The 14,486-nt window shown below is 38.1% G+C and overlaps 1 long non-coding RNA gene across 9 annotated transcripts in view; it reads left to right on the forward strand.

Moving 5' to 3' along the window:
* The window catches only part of LOC129481056 (uncharacterized), a 238,179-nt gene that overhangs the window by 141,591 nt on the left and 82,102 nt on the right, over positions 1-14,486 (forward strand). For 5 of the 9 annotated variants that reach the window (XR_010120369.1, XR_010120371.1, XR_010120370.1 and 2 more), the window contains one exon: positions 448-494. The exons of the other annotated variants lie outside the window; for them this stretch is intronic. This is a non-coding gene — a long non-coding RNA (uncharacterized lncRNA). The remainder of the gene's footprint in view (positions 1-447; positions 495-14,486) is intronic. 9 annotated transcript variants of the gene reach the window in all.

Below are 14,486 nucleotides of genomic sequence, written 5' to 3' on the forward strand. Positions count from 1 at the left end.
TTTTTTTGAGGAGCTCAGATTTTTATTTCACCTTAACTTGGAGCAGATAGATTATTTGGGACTTGTGCTTCTCTTCGTTTTGGTTTTTCTCTTTGGGAATTTTGCAGTTCCTGGACTGGAAAGGGATTGGGCTTGGTTTTGCCAGGCTTCTCTATGGAGAAAATATGACATGCCTTGATGCTTATTTCTCTGAGCCTGAAACATATTTTACATCATAATTGGCTTTGAGGATTTCAGAAACAGGACATGACCAGCTTTTTTGAAATTAGAATGTTTGTCAGGTCATACCTGATGAAAATATCAGAAATACGAACACTAAGGTAGAAATTACTTCAGAGTGAATGTTGGTTGATGGAGTCATTTGTTGCATTAAACAGATATTTATTGAATGACTGATACTGGGAACTGAGTAATAAGAAAAAATAAGGTGTTTTCTGTTTTCTTAAGAGGCCCACAGGAGCTGAGGAGGCAGCCAATTACCTGTAGAAAGCATGGTAAGTACTATGGACGTTTTGCTTTGCGTTAGGAATTTCAGTACAATGCTGCAGACAAAGGTCTCTCTAACCAATATTGTCCTCTAAACAGGAGTATTTTTCATGAACAATCTGATATGTTAGCCAAGGTTATGTTTGTTCCTTTAGGTTACCCATTTCACAGAGTGTAGTTGTTTTGATCTATGTCAAAAACAACCTATGTGCCCTATATCCCAAAAGACATTAAAATGGCTTGGCCTGTTATCCCCACACAGGCTTAGAAGCACTACAAATACTGTATATTGTTAAGTTTGAAATGCTAAAGAGAAAATTTTCAGTATAGAATTTAATCAGCCAAACTTAATTTCTTCTGGAAGAGCTAAATATATAAGCTATTGTACAGTTTTAGATTTCTGGGAAAAATAGAACCTTACTTTTTATTAATTAGCATGATAATTTTTTCAAAAGTGACCAGACAATTGTTTTAGGATAGCTCCTATTTAATACAGTTTCCAGAGGGAATATTTGCTCTGAGATGTGAGTGCTTCCTGTTTCTTACTGGAAGCCCAAATGAGAATTCAAAGTATGTATGTGTGTGGTAGTGATGGTGGGGGCACCCATTACTTTCCAATATATCAATATAACTCCTTATTCTTACTCATTATTATTCACTTGGTTCCTCTTACAATATGAATAGAAGGAGAAAAACATTTATAGATTACTTAAAACATTTTGTGAGAAGAAAGGGAACAAATTAGCCCATTTGAATCACTAGCTTTGCAGAGGAGAATGGGCAGAAGATATATTTAATCTTTCATCAAAGACTTTATTTGAAATTACTAATATACAGTTTCACTTAGAACAGTGCTAAGTGAGTTATTAGGACATTTAAACAAGATTATCATTGTTTTTATTAGCAGCATTATTCCTTACTCCTTTTGTTAGAAAAACACCCTGCAGTGTGTGCAGATCTGTTTAATTGCAGTGCTTTTACATTTTCTTTCAAATGTAGTTGACTTATTTTATAAATATTTCAAGTACATAATTGCTATTTTGCTTTAATGAAATCACAAATGTATTTAGATAATCTAAGAAGTTAGAATACATTGCTCCTATGTCAGGTTTGTAGAAGAAGTAAGAATGACTTATTGACTTTATTGATTATGATCCTGAGGGAGAGTCTTTCACCCTATGATCCTCCTTTGTAGTAAACATCTGTGGCATTGGATACACCTGGGCTTCAAGCCCAGTTCTTTAACTTACTAGTTGGTGTGATCTTAGGTAAGTTCTTTATCTTCTTTGAGCTTCCAGAATGTTCTGTAGATTTTATTGAGTATAGTAATATGAACTTGCCAGACTGATAGGAGGATAAATAGATAATAAAGTACCTAAGAGATGGCCAGGCAAATAGTAAGTACTCAATGTTAATTTCTTTCCTTGTCAGCTCATTTTGATTGATAGAGGAGACTTGCTAAAGAGATTCTTGAGGTTCTGATCCCAGTTGTCAGTAGAGATCCATCTTCTTTTCTTTATTACTGAAGTTAAGAACTCTAGATTTAATCCAAGACCATCCCTTCTATGTGCTGTGCAAAAAAAAAGCATGTCTTTAGTCATATCCATCCTGTCTTTGTGGTTCAACAGCGATCACAATAGCAAACGTGAAGATATCGTGCTGATCTGGAATAAAGAAAAGCGGAACAGATGTAGAATTTGGGGCTTGGCTAAAGCTGCTGGGAAATTTGCATTAGGTGGCCTAGCTGGAAATCCAGAAAAGCAGGTGTTTTTGCAAGGATATGGCCTGGGGTGGTGGTGGTGGTAGTGGCATGGGGTGATCCAGGAGGCCACAGGGCACAGGGCCTCTGCCCCCCTTTTATTGGGGCAGAGGAAGCTACATGCATCCACAAAGAATCCATTCCACAGCCAGTGATCACTATTTGCTCCTAGAAAATATCTAGGAAATTATCCATGTTCTTATCACTTAACCCTACAACTCTTAAGTCCACACAATGCTCATTGACACATTGAAATGAAACCAGTTGCTTCAGTTAATGATGTAATCTGGTCACTTCCCATATAGGCACATCTTTCTTAAGGCCTCATGCTGGAGAAGATGGGTTGGCATGATCTTGTGGCTTTCACGTGATGCTGTCCTCCGGGGGGGCATAGGAATAACATCGCCTTGAATGTATGACCTTGAAAATGTGTAATGTACAATGCATTCCCTGGTACTGTTGCCTAGAGAATAACAAGAAAGTACTTAATGTGGTTGTTATTTGTTCCATGCTACTTCCCTGGGCAAATTTCCATTCCACCTTAGAGGTATGGTGGAAACAGGCAGCAAGGCCAAATCTTGACTGTCCATCAGTCGTTTCTGAGATTTGGAGCAACCAAAGGCTGACCTGGGCATTTCTGCTCATTCCAGGATGGGCTTAGAGAATCACCAGGCCTTCCTGAGAATGAAAGTCTTTTCTGTACTTCTCACAGAGCCCAGAGTGGCATCTATACCACAAAATAGTTGCTCACTATGGATCAACTTATTGGATGAATAAAAGTTTTTCTGAGATAAGCCCTTTTTATATTTGCCACTTATACTTGTGGACAGCTGTGCTTTCCATTGTCATCATCATCAATATCATTGTAATTGTCATTAACAGGAAACATCTGTAAGGCAATATCCAAGGTATTATGCAAAAAAGAATGAGAGACACAATCAAAATAGAACTTTCGAGGGCAATGACCAAGTCTTTTTTTGTTAACTTTTATTTTAAGTTCAGGGGTACATGTGCAAGATGTGCAGGTTTGTTACATAGGTAAACGTGTGTCATGGAGCTTTGTTATTTCATTACTCAGGTATTAAGCTTAGTATTGGTTAGTTTTTTTCCTGACTCTCACCCTCCACTCTCCAATAGGCCCCAGTGTGTGTTGTTCCTGTCTATGTGTCCATGTGTTCTCATCATTTAGCTCCCACTTATAACTGAGAACATATGGTATTTGGCTTTCTGTTCTTGTGTTAGTTTGCTAAAGATAAGATAATAGCCTCCACCTCCATCCATGTCCCTGCAAAGGATGTGATCTTGTTCTTTTCTGTGGCTGCATAGTATTCTCTGGTGTATATATGCCACATTTTCTTTATCCAGTCTATTATTGATGGGCATTTGGATTGATTCCATGTCTTTGCTATTGTGAATAGTGCTACAATGAACATACACATGCATGTGTCTTCATAATAGAACAATTTATATTCCTTTGTGTATATACCTAGCAATGGGGTTGCTGGGCTGAATGGTATTTCTCTCTTTAGGTGTTTGAGGAATCACCACACTGTCTTCCACAATGGTTGAACTAATTTACACTCCCACCAACAGTGTATATGCATCCCTTTTTCTCCACAATCTCTCCAGCATCTGTTGCTTTTTAACTTTTTACTAATAGCCATTCTGACTGGTGTGAGATAGTATCTCATTGTGATTTTGATTTGCATTTTTCTTTTCTTTTTTTTTTTTGAGACAGAGTCTCATTCTGTCACCCAGACTGGAGTGCAGTGGCACAATCTCGGCTCACTAAAACCTCCGCCTCCCGGGTTTAAGCAGTTCTCTGCCTCAGCCTCCTGAGTAGCTGGGATTACAATCGTGTGCCACCATGCCTAGCTAGTTTTTGTAGTTTTAGTAGAGATGGAGTTTCGCCATGTTGACCAGGCTGGTCTCGAACTCCTGATCTTGTGATCCACCCATCTCAGCCTCTCAAAGTGCTGGAATTACAGACATGAGCCACTGCGTCCAGCCCTTGATTTGCATTTTTCTGATGGTCAATGATGTTGAGCTTTATTTCATATGCTTATTTATCACATGTATGTCTTCTTTTGAGAAGTGCCAGTTTGTGTTCTTTGCCCCCTTTTTAATGGGGTTGTTTGCTTTTTGCTTGTAAATTTGTTTGAGTTCCTTATAGATACTGGATAATAGAACTTTGTCAGATGGATACTTTGCAAAATTTTTCATCAATTCAGTAGGTTGTCTGTTTACTCTGTTGATAGTTTCTTTTGCGTGCAGAAGCTCTTTAGTATAATTAGATTCCATTTGTCAACTTTTGCTTTTGTTGCAATTGCTTTTGGCATCTTCATCTTGAAATCTGCCTGTGCCTATGTCCTGAATGGTATTACCTAGGTTGTCTTTCAGCGTTTTTATAATTTTGGGTTTTACACTGAAGTTTTTAATCCATCTTGAGTTAATTTTTGTATAGACCAAATCTTAAATGACTTTTTATTTCTAGAGCTTAGCCCAGTGCTTGTTGCATAGTACTGGCACAGTAAGTTGTTGAATGATGACACCTGAAAAAGTGAATGTGTATGATAAGAACAGATCAATAAAAGAGCTGCAATAGCTGAAGGGCTATATCTTACACCCCATTTTCCCTTTTATTTAATCAAACCACCTCCCCAGCACTTCCCACCCCACATCTGAAATAACTCTCTTTTTCTTTCATTTGAGAAAGGAGTGTAGATTCTATCTCAGTGCTGTTACTTGGATCTATTAAGGGAAGCACAGGCTATAGTGCTGCTGTAATGCTAGGATTTTGGCTGCCTTGAAATTTAAGAGAAGAACTCTTTCTAATACTAGAAATAGATCAATATTGAGCTCCTGCTTTTTCTCTGTGCCCACAACACCTACTAAAGTCAGGAGGACCTGGGAGTGTGTGGGAACAGTGGAATGGGGGCCTTTGTCTGTTAATTTGAGTTTCATTCTTTCATTTCACTCCAAAGGTGATTCTGAAAAATAAATGCATTTATAAGGCTATTAATAACCATACTTTCTTCTTGATCATTATGATTAAGTTGTTGGTACTGCCAGGTGCCTGCTGCTCCCATCACAAAGCCCTGAACAATTTTGCTTTACCATTTCACTACACTGAGTTACTCTATGTCGGAGGAGTTGCTGCTGATTTTTTCCTTCTCCTGTCAGTTGATTTAAATTCACACTGGAAACAGAGAATCAAGTTTAAAATAATATTCTAAATCATAAAAGTCATTCTTCAGTTAAGGAACAGTAAGTCAGCTTTCCTTTTATTAGACTATTCCCAAGAAAGGTTTTATGGTCAAAATGTCACAGCTGGGTTTTTTTCCACATTTTTTTCTTCTTCCATCCTGAGTGTCTCATGATCCAATCGTTCGTTGAAGCCTGCAATCCCTGAATAAATATTCTCCTCATTGTATTTACTGCAAAAATGTTCCACATCTCCATGAGTTAACTCCCCAGACCCCAATATTCCAGTTCATGCTTTGCAGTGTCATGGAGCAGATCAGAGTACACACCCTGCAGAAAGATGCCCAGTTTTGAGCCCCAGCTCTGCCCATCTGCTTGCTGTGAGATTACCAGCCTCACCAAGCCTTTGTTTCTTCTTATGAAAATTAGAATCGTAATAGTATCTACCTCCTCAGTTGGTGATGAAGAGTAAAACTTTCCTGGAATACTGACAGTGCTCAATAGATGGTAGTTTTATTATTGTAAGAATGAGAAAAGCAGTTCCCAACATCCAGCAGCTGGACAGACAGCAAGAGTTCTTGGTGTTCACTTGCTGAAATAAACATTTTCACAGAATATCAACATTAGAGAAGGCCACTCTGTGATCCTGAAGGATAAGGAAAAAAACCAAGACCATTGTGTAATTATGTTTTGACACAGATAAATTATGGACATTGTCCAAGACACAAAACTGACCAAACATCCCTTTATTCTGGCTAATATGAGTGACTGCTGATTTTTTTAAACCAATTATGGCTTTAGCCTGGCTCTCTTCATCCCTCTTTCCACATAAGATTTATCACGATACTTAGTCATAGAAGTACTCTTGCTTCCTGATAGTATCCAATCAACAGCAAAGTCCACTTCCTTAAACCCTCCCAAAAGTCACCTAACAGGACCAACATTTTAGACTAAATCCTTTCTGATACTTTCTTACTAAGACACCCCATGGTTCCTCACTGTGTGTGTTCTCTCTTGCCACAGCACATAATTCAACTACATGTGTATTTCTGGTAGTCTCTGTCTGCAGGGCATTGACAGCTACTCCTTTTGAAAACCACAAGTCACAGGATTTAAAGTCATATAGCATGGAAAGGACATTTTGTGACCTTGGATAAGGTATTTAATGTCTCTGTTGACTTTCCCACTTGTTAAAACTAGGGGACTGGGCTCGTGCATTCTATGTTCCTTTTTAGCACTAACATGCTATGGGTATCTGTGTCAGACACTTACCAACATTAGGAGTGCTGTGGAACAGAAATACTTAATGAGGGAATGTCCTCAAATTCTGATCTTTCCTAGACTGCCAAAGAAAATCCTGTAATTCTAAATTCAATTTATCCCCTCCTCCCACCTCTTCATGAAAAGGAGCTCTTTCTTTCTGGGAGATAGGCTAATATGCAGAGAGCAGAGGAAGGAGAAGAAGGAAAGAAAACCACGTAGGCTGGGAATGGAGAAGGAGATTTTCTGGGGATCACAGAGACTGATAGAGACATGGAAACACCAGAGAGAAGTGGCTGAGAGGAAACAGGAAAATAAAGCATTGTGTAGATCATGTATTTGTATCCCTTTTATTACCTTTAAAAAGTAGCAAGTAAATAATAGGATTGATTATTGAGTAATTTGGGTTGTTGAATAGTGTGTCCTGAAGAGAACACTCATCAATAATTGAATGTGAGTTTATAGGATTTGGGGAACACATTTGTTATATAGTCAGAAAACCCCCCAAAGAAGGCCTGTTTCTCCTGGACAGGTTTCCACTTTATAGTTAATAAAGGTAAGAAGAAGCTTTTTTTCCAAACATTTTCAGGATTTAACCATTCACAGCTTCTCCTGATCTCCATTCGGAAGGACCCATAGAGTCCAGCCCTTGTGTGGGCGATAATGAGAATGTGCTTACATGGAGCTGGGTGAAAGAGGCAGAAATCAGTATCACTAGTTTAAAGGTTTATGAAGCTTAGTTAATTAAAGCTTTTAATTTGCATGGGAACCCAAAGAAGCTAATCTTTGTCAGATCCAAACAGTAAGATGACTAGCCATTCTGGTTTTCCCCTAATGATGAGGTTTCTTGAGATGGAGAACTTCCATTGCTAAAACCAGGACATTCCTAGGCAAACAGATCAACTTAGCGTTCCTCTTCCTCACAGACTCAAGTTTTCTTCCATTTAAAATGCTGTTACAGACTGAGTGCTTCTTTCTAACATGTTCCCTGTGCATCAGATCTCTGCTAAATAATGGAGTCCTAGAACTGGAAGGGATGCTTAGATGTCATGAGGTCATCCACTGCCTTCCAGTAGGTTTCATTCAGCTGGGCTGTTTAGATCATCTGCTCCTAAAAATCGATGTGCTGGGAAAGAGAGTCCACAGATAGTGTAGAGTCTGATACTCAGTCCATAATTTTATAATCCTTACTATTTGCTATTTGAATTTCTTTCATCTTACATGGTTTCTTTCTTTTTTTCTTACACATTATTATAGGATTGAGAGGTGTGGCTGCCAGTTTCTGCAGAGGAATTATGGAGGTTGAGTTTAGAAGTTCATGGTTTAGCGATAGCCATGGTTTGGGGGGAAATTTCTGCTTTGTATTGGCAAATGTAAATATGAGTTTTCAGGAAATATGTGCCTAAATTAAGAGTTCAGTGTTTAGAGGGTTCCCCCAAACTGCTGTTAAAACTATGAGATTGGCTTGTCTCATTGATAAAGAAGAAAGTTGCTGATATTTTCTTTCCTGCTTGTTTTATTAATTCTTTGTATTTGATATTCTCTTCTATCCTACTCACATATGTGTATAGATCTCAATAATTCTAAAAGTTCAGGGAATGGAATTCATTTTTTTTGGTAAATATATTGCCGTTTTCTATCTCATTAGGGTAGACAATTTGTCTATCTCAATTGGCCAACTGCTATTGGGTCACAGTCACCTTAGCTTGTGTAAACTATAAAGAACTGGTTCAGATACTCTATATGGAACTCTATCAAATTCTGGTACCCAAACCTTGGCTCAGTTTAAGACTTCAAGATACACACATAAATGTAAATAAATAAATTAAAAGTATATATATTTATTGTTGTCATTGTTATTGTTAGATAGATTGTTTTGTCCCAAAGGTATAACCAGTACATGGTCACTATAGTAAATATATAAATTACAGAAAAATAATAGGAGGAAGAAGAAAATTACTCTGATTCCACCTAAAGATAGTGACTGATTTGGGGGTATTTCCTTTTGCTTTTTATTTCTATGTAGTGTTGTTTGTTTCACATATTATAATATTGCATCCTACCCTTTTCACTTATAATTATAACACAAGCATTTTTTCATTTCACCATGAACTCTTTTTAAATAACATGTGTAATGGTTGCACAACATTCCATGGCATGCTGTGGCATTTCAGTAGAACATAGCTCAGTGGAGGAGACAACAGTATACACAGAGTAAGCTTAGATTATGTTCTCAAATTATTTAGGCAAGAATGTAAAATCTGATGGGCAGCAAGATGTCCTCAGAGGATGGGAGCAGATGCAGGATAAATCAGCATGGCTTCTCTTACTCTCTGCTGATCCTCATGAGGCACGTGGCTGCAGCAGATATCCTTCATAGCGGGTCTCTGGATCTGGAAAGCTCCACAATCCTTTCGCCACCCTTTTATATGCTTCTTGGAAGAATTTACACCAACAAACTATGCATTTTTGTTGAAGATAATTATTACAACATTGAACTTTTCTGGAACCAAACTCAGCAAAGAATAGGTGATGTTCTCGTCTTGAAGGATGTATAGTAGGGTATCAATTTATTGCCTCACAGCAACAAATTCACTCTTCATTGCCTGCTCTGAGAAAATGGATATGGGCCCTTTAAATATTTTTCTTTGCCAGATGGCACCATGTTAATCTTTGTCGGTAGAGGGTGCATGAGAGACATGATAGGAGGAACGGGCTTCCTGGTCTGACCTTTTTTATATGCAAGCTCCTGGAATGCCTGTGGTTTCTCCAGCACCTGGGTCCTGCTGGCAACCAGCAGCACCCAGTGGCCAGCAGTGTACTCTTTCACCTCTTCTTGGGTGACTTTGTGGAATGCTCCAATATGACATCTCCCTGTGAACGCCTTTCCTGACACCCTAAAAAGTGTCAGGAATTTCCAGCAAGTTCCAGAGAGCAGGTTTCCAGCAAGTTTGGTCAGTATGACACCACAGCGATATCTCTGCCATTCATTGAACTTGGATTCTTCCCTCTTCAATGAGGTGTGGATTTCAACCCTGGATTGGGAAGTGGCTGGGGACCCTTTCTTGGGCACTGTATCCCAGCCCTGGGGACAGTGGCTGCTTCATATTCCCATATCCATTAGCGTTCTCTCTCTTTTTTTTTTTCTTTCCAACTTTTATTTTAGGTTCAGGGGTACATGTGCAGGTTTGTTACATGGGTAAACTGTGTGTGATGGGGGTTTGGTGTACAGATTATTTCATCACCCAGGTAATAAGCATAGTACTCGACAGGTAGTTTTTCAGTCCTCACCCTCCTCTCACCCTCCACCCTCAAGTAGGCCCAGGTATTTAGTTTCCTTCTTTCTGTCCATGTGTACTCAATGTTTAGCTTCCACTTATAAGTGAGAACGTGAAGTATTTATTTTCTGTTCTTGCGTTAAATTGCTTAGGATACTGGCCTCTAGCTCTATTAATGTTGATGAAAAGGACAGGATTTCACTGTTTTTTACGGCTGCATAGTATTCCGTGGTATATAATATGTGCCACATGCTCATTATCCAGTCCACCATTGATAGGCATTTAAGTGGATTCCATGTCTTTGCTATTGTGAATAGTGCTGTGATGAACATATGCATGCATGTCTTTATGGGAGAATTATTTATGTTCCTTTGTGTATATACCCAGTAATGGGATTGCTGGGTCAAATGGAAGTTCTGTCTTAAGTTCTTTGAGAAATCTCCAGACTGCTTTCCACAGTGGCTGAAGTAATTTATGTTCCCAACAGCAGTGTATATACATTCCCTTTGCTCCACAACCTCACCAGCATCTGTTATTTTTTGACTTTCTAATAATAGCCATTCTGACTGGTGTGAGATGGTATCTCATTGTGGTTTTGATTTGCATTTCTGTAATGATTAGTGATACTGAGCTTTTTTTCATAGGCTTGTTGGCTGCGTGTATGTCTTCTTTTGAGAAATGTCTGTTCACATCATTTGCCCATTTTTTAATGGGGTTGTTTGTTTTTTGCTTGTTAATTTTTTAAGTTCCTTATATATTCTGGATAGTAGACCTTTGGTGTATGGTTTGCAAATATTTTCTCCCATTCTGTAGGTTGTCTGTTTACAGTTTCCTTTTTTGTGCAGAAGCTCTTTAGTTTAATTAGATCCCACTTGTCAATATTTGTTTTTGTTGCAATTGCTTTTGAAGTCTTTGTCATGAAATTTTTGCCAGGGCCTATGTCCAGAGGGTACTTGCTAGGTTTTCTTCTAGGGTTTTCATAGTTTTAGGTTTTACATTTAAGTATGTAATCCATCTTAATTTTTGTATGTGGTGTAAGGAAGGGGTCCAGTTTCCATTTTCTACATATGGCCAGCCAGTTATCCTAGCACCATTTATAAAATAGGGAGTCCTTTCCCCATTGCTTGTTTTCACTGACTTTGTTGGTTATCAGTTGTAGGTTTCTGGCTTTATTTCTGAGTTCTCTGACCTGTTCCATTGGTCTATGTGTCTGTTTTTGTATCAGTATCATACTGTTTTGGTTACTGTGGCCTGGTAGTATAGTTTGAAGTTAGGTAGTGTGATGCCTCCAGCTTTATACTTTTTGCTTAGGATTTCTTTGGCTATTTGGGCACTTTTCTGGTTCCATATGAATTTTAGAATAGTTTTTCTAATTCTGTAAAAAATGTCATTGGTAGCTTGATAGGAATGGCATTGAACATATAAATTTCTTTGGACAGTATGGCTGTTGTAACAATATTGATTCTTCCTATCCACGAGCTTCGAATATTTTTCCATTTCTTTGTGTCATCTCTGATTTCTTTCAGCAGTATTTTGTAATTCTTGTTGTAGGGATCTTTTACCTCCCTGCTTAGCTCTATTGCTAGGTACTTCTTTGTGCTGCTATTGTGAGTGGGATTGCATTTTAAAAAATAATTTAAAAAATTTTGGGGGGTACATATTAGGTGTACATATTTTTGAGGTACATGAGATGTTTTGGTCTAGGCATGTAATACATAATAATCATGTCATACAAAATTGGCTATTTATCCCCTCAAGTATTTATCCTTTGTATTACTCTTTTAGTTATTTTAAAATAACTAAAATTATGCTTTTAGTTATTTTAAAATGTACAATTAAATTATTGTTGACTGTAGTGCCCCTGTTTTGCTGTCAAATACTAGGTCTTATTCTTTCTATTTTATTTTGTACCCATTAACTAACCCCACTTCTTCCCTGCCCTCCCACTACCCTTCCCAGCCTCTGGTAACTATCCTATTCTCTATCTCCGTGAGTGCAATTGTTTTGATTTTTAGATTTCACAAATAAGTGAGAACATGTGATGTTTTTCTTTATCTGCCTAGCTTATTTCACTTAACATAATGACAGCCAGTTCCATCCATGTTGTTGCAAGTAACAGAATCTCATTCTTTTTTTATGGCTGAATAGTACTCCATTGCGTATAAGTGTGACATTTTCTTTATCCATTCTTCTGTTGATGAACACTTAGGTTGCTTCTAATCTTGGCTGTTGTTAACAGTGATACAACAAACATGGTAGTGCAGATATCTCTTCAATATACTGATTTTTTTCTTTTGGTACGTACCCGGAAGTGGGATTGCTGGATCACATGATAGCTCTATTTTAGTCTTTCAAGGAACCTCCAAACTGTTTTCCATAGCGGTTGTACTAATGTACATTCCCACCAACAGTATATGAGCGTTCCCTTTTCTCCATATCCTCACCAGCATTTGTTTTTGGCTGACTTTTGGATAAAAGCCATTTTAACTGGAGTGAGATGATATCTCGTAATTTTGATTTGCATTTCTCTGATGATCAGTGATGTTGAGCACTTTTTCATATGCCTGTTTGCCATTTGCATGTCTTCTGTTGAGAAATGTCTATTCAAATATTTTGCCCATTTTTAAATCGGATTATTAGATTTTTTTCCTATAGGGTTGTTTGAGCTCTTTATATAGTCTGCTTATTAATCCCTTGTCAGATGGCTGTTGCAAATATTTTCTCCCATTCTATGGGTTGTCTCTTCACTTTGTTGATTGTTTCCTTTGCTGTGCAGAAGCTTTTTAACTTGATGTGATCCCATTTGTCCATTTTTTCTTTGGTTGCCTGTGCTTGTGGGGTACTACTCAAGAAATTTTTGCCCAGACCAATGTCCTGGAGAGTTTCCTCAATATTTTCTTGTAGCAGTTTCATAATTTGAGGTCTTAGATTGAAGTCTCTTATTTTATTTTATTTTATGTTATTATTATACTTTAAGTTTTAGGGTACATGTGCACAACATGCAGGTTTGTTACATATGTATACATGTGCCATGTTGGTGTGCTGTACCCATTAACTCGGCATTTGACATTAGGTATATCTCCTAATGCTATCCCTCCCCGCTCCCCAGACCCCACAACAGGCCCGGCTGTGTGATGTTCCTCTTCCTGTGTCCATGTGTTCTCATTGTTCAATTCCCACCTATAAGTGAGAACATGCAGTGTCTGGTTTTTTGTCCTTGAGATAGTTTGCTGAGCATGATGGTTTCCAGCTTCATCCATGTCCCTACAAAGGACATGAACTCATCATTTTTTATGGCTGCATTGTATTCCATGGTGTATATGTGCCACATTTTCTTAATCCAGTCTATCATTTTGGACATTTGGGTTGGTTCTAAGTCTTTGCTATTGTGAATAGTGCCGCAATAAACATACATGTGCATGTGTCTTTATAGCAGCATGATTTATAATCCTTTGGGTATATACCCAGTAATGGGATGGCTGGGTCAAATGGTATTTCTAGTTCTAGATCCCTGAGGAATCGCCACACTGACTTCCACAATGGTTGAACTAGTTTACAGTCCCACCAACAGTGTAAAAGTGTTCCTATTTCTCCACATCCTCTCCAGCACCTGTTGTTCCCTGACTTTTTAATGATGGCCATTCTAACTGGTGTGAGATGGTATCTCATTGTGGTTTTGATCTGCATTTCTCTGATAGCCAGTGATGATGAACATTTTTTCATGTGTCTTTTGGCTGCATAAATGTCTTCTTTTCAGAAGTGTCTGTTCATGTCCTTTGCCCACTTTTTGATGGGGTTGTTTGTTTTTTTCTTGTAAATTTGTTTGAGTTCTTTGTAGATTCTGGGTATTAGCCCTTTGTCAGATGAGTAGATTGCAAAAATTTTCTCCCATTCTGTGGGTTGCCTGTTCACTCTGAGGGTATTTTCTTTTGCTGTGAAGAAGCTCTTTAGGTTAATTAGATCCTATTTGTCAATTTTGGCTTTTGTTGCCATTGCTTTTGGTGTTTTAGACATGAAGTCCTTGCCCACGCCTATGTCCTGAATAGTATTGCCTAGGTTTTCTTCTAGGGTTTTTATGGTTTTAGGTCTAACATTTAAGTCTTTAATCCATCTTGAATTAATTTTTGTATAAGGTGTAAGGAAGGGATCCAGTTTCAGCTTTCTACAGATGGCTAGCCAGTTTTCCCAGCACTATTCATTAAATAGGGAATCCTTTCCCCATTTCTTGTTTTTGTCAGGTTTGTCAAAGATCAGATAGTTGTAGATAAGTGGCATTATTTCTGAGGGCTCTGTTCTGTTCCATTGGTCTATATCTCTGTTTTGGTACTAGTACCATGCTGTTTTGGTTACTGTAGCCTTGTAGTATAGTTTGAAGTCAGGTAGTGTGATGCTTCCAGCTTTGTTCTTTTGGCTTAGGATTGACTTGGCAATGCGGGCTCTTTTTTGGTTCCATATGAACTTTAAAGTAGTTTTTTCCAATTCTGTGAAGAAAGTCATTG

This window comes from Symphalangus syndactylus, chromosome 4 (assembly GCF_028878055.3).
Source record: "Symphalangus syndactylus isolate Jambi chromosome 4, NHGRI_mSymSyn1-v2.1_pri, whole genome shotgun sequence".
Taxonomy (NCBI): domain Eukaryota; kingdom Metazoa; phylum Chordata; class Mammalia; order Primates; family Hylobatidae; genus Symphalangus; species Symphalangus syndactylus.